Consider the following 3,311-nt stretch of genomic DNA (forward strand, 5'->3'; position numbering starts at 1 on the left):
AGATTTGACTATTAACTTTGAGATAACTATAAAAATTGTCTATCCACTTAGTTTACACTTCGTCCTCGAACCCAGCTTCGGTAGCAAAATCCCCGAGAATCAAGGGTGCACATGGATTCGTTGCATCATCAACATCACCATCCATACAAAGTTGAAGAAGATTCGACTATTTACTTCGAGATAACTACATAAATTATGTATCCACTTAGTTTACACTACGTGCTCGGACACAACTTTGGTAGCAAAACTCCCGAGAATCAAGGGTACACTTGGATTCATTCCATCATCAACATCACCATTCATAAACAGTCATCCAAGATTCGACTATTAACTTCGAGATAGCTACAAAAATTGTCTATCCACTTAGTTTACACTTCGTGCTCGAACACAAATTCGGTAGCAAAACCCCCTAGAATGAAGGGTACACTTGGATTCATTACATCATTAACATCACCAACCATACAAAGTCAAAGAAGATTCGACTATTTACTTCGAGATAATTACATAAATTGTGTATGCACTTTGTTTACACTACCTGGTCGGACACAACTTTGGGAGCAAAACTTTCGAGAATCAAGGGTACACTGGGATTCATTCCATCATCAACATCACCATTCATTAACAGTCAACCAAGATTCGACTATTAGCTTCGAGATAACTACATAAATTACGTATCCACTTAGTTTGCACTTCGTGCTCGAACCCAGCTTCGGTAGCAAAATTCCATAGAATGAAGGGTACACTTGGATTCGTTCCATCATCAACATCACCATTCATGAACAGTCAACCAAGATTCGACTATTAACTTCGAGATAGCTACAAAAATTGTCTATCCACTTAGTTTACACTTCGTGTTCGAACACAAATTCGGTAGCAAAACCCCCTAGAATGAATGGTGCACTTGGAATCATTGAATCATCAACATCACCATCCATACAAAGTCGAAGAAGATTCGACTATTCAGTTCGAGATAACTACATAAATTGTGTATCCACTTAGTTTACACTACGTGCTCGGACACAAATTTGGTAGCAAAACTCCCGAGAATGAAGGGAACACTTGGATTCATTCCATCATCAACATCACCATTCATAAACAGTCAACCAAGATTTGACTATTAACTTCGAGATAACTACAAAAATTGTCTATCCACTTAGTTTACACTTCGTGCTCGAACACAACTTCGGTAGCAAGACTCCCGAGAATCAATGGTGCACTTGGATTCATTCCATCATCAACATCACCATCCATACATAGTCGAAGAAGATTCGACTATTTACTTCGAGATAAGTACATAAATTTTATATCCACTTAGTTTACACTACGTGCTCGGACACAACTTTGGTAGCAAAATTCCCGAGAATCAAGGGTACACTTTGATTCATTCCATCATCAATATCACCATTCATTTACAGTCAACCAAGATTCGACTATTAACTTCGAGATAACTACATAAATTACGTATCCACATAGTTAACACTTCATGCTCGTACACAACTTCGGTAGCAAAACTCTAGAGAATGAAGGGTACACTTGGATTCATTCCATCATCAACATCACCATTCATAAACAGTCAACCAAGATTCGACTACTAACTTCGAGATAACTACATATACTACGTATCCACTTTACACTTCGTGCTCGAACACAACTTCGGTAGCAAAACTCCAGAGAATCAAGGGTACACATGGATTCATTCCATCATCAACATCACCTTTCATAAACAGTCAACCAAGATTCGACTATTAACTTCGAGATAACTACAAAAATTGTCTATCCACATTGTTTACACTTCGTACTCGAACCCAACTTCGGTACCAAAACTCCCTAGAATGAAGGGTACACTTGGATTCATTCCATCAACAACATCACCAACCATACAAAGTCGAAGAAGATTCGACTATTTACTTCGAGATAACTACATAAAATGTGTATGCACTTAGTTTACACTACGTGCTCGGACACAACTTCGGTAGTAGAATTACCGAGAATCAAGGGTACACTTGGATTCATTCCATCATCAACATCACCATTGATATACAGTCAACCAAGATTCGACTATTAACTTCGAGGTAACTACATAAATTGTCTATCCACTTAGTTTACACTTCGTGCTCGAACATAAGTTCGGTAGCAAAACTCCTTAGAATGTAGGGTACAGTTTAATTCATTCCATCATCAACATCACCAACCATACAAAGTCGAAGATGATTTGACTATCTACTTCGAGATAACTACATAAATTGTGTATCCACTTAGTTTAAATTACGTGCTCGGACACAACTTCGGTAGCAAATCTACCGAGAACCAAGGGTACACTTCTATCCATTCCATCATCAATATCACCATTCATAAACAATCAACCAAGATTCGACTATTAACTTCGAGATAACTACATATATTACGTATCAACATAGTTTACACTTTATGCCCGTACACAACTTCGGTAGCAAAACTCTAGAGAATGAAGGGTACACTTGGATTCATTCCAATATCAACATCACCATTCATATACAGTCAACCAAGATTCGACTATTAACTTCGAGGTAACTACATAAATTGTCTATCCACTTAGTTTACACTTCGTGCTCGAACATAAGTTCGGTAGCAAAACTCCTTAGAATGTAGGGTACAGTTTAATTCATTCCATCATCAACATCACCAACCATACAAAGTCGAAGATGATTTGACTATCTACTTCGAGATAACTACATAAATTGTGTATCCACTTAGTTTAAATTACGTGCTCGGACACAACTTCGGTAGCAAATCTACCGAGAACCAAGGGTACACTTCTATCCATTCCATCATCAATATCACCATTCATAAACAATCAACCAAGATTCGACTATTAACTTCGAGATAACTACATATATTACGTATCAACATAGTTTACACTTTATGCCCGTACACAACTTCGGTAGCAAAACTCTAGAGAATGAAGGGTACACTTGGATTCATTCCAATATCAACATCACCATTCATATACAGTCAACCAACACTCAACTATTAACTTCGAGATAACTACATAAATTACGTATCCACATAGTTTACACTTCGTGCTCGAACACAACTTCGGTAGCAAAACTCCCGAGAATCAAGGGTACACTTGGATTCATTCCATCATCAACATCACCATTCATAAACAGTCAACTAAGATTCGACTATTACCTTCGAGATAACTACATAAACTACGTATCCACTTTACACTTCGTGCTCGAACACAACTTCGGTAGCAAAACTCCAGAGAATCAAGGGTACACATGGATTCATTCCATCATCAACATCACCTTTCATAAACAGTCAACCAA

This window comes from Oryza brachyantha, chromosome 3 (assembly GCF_000231095.2).
Source record: "Oryza brachyantha chromosome 3, ObraRS2, whole genome shotgun sequence".
NCBI lineage: Eukaryota > Viridiplantae > Streptophyta > Magnoliopsida > Poales > Poaceae > Oryza > Oryza brachyantha.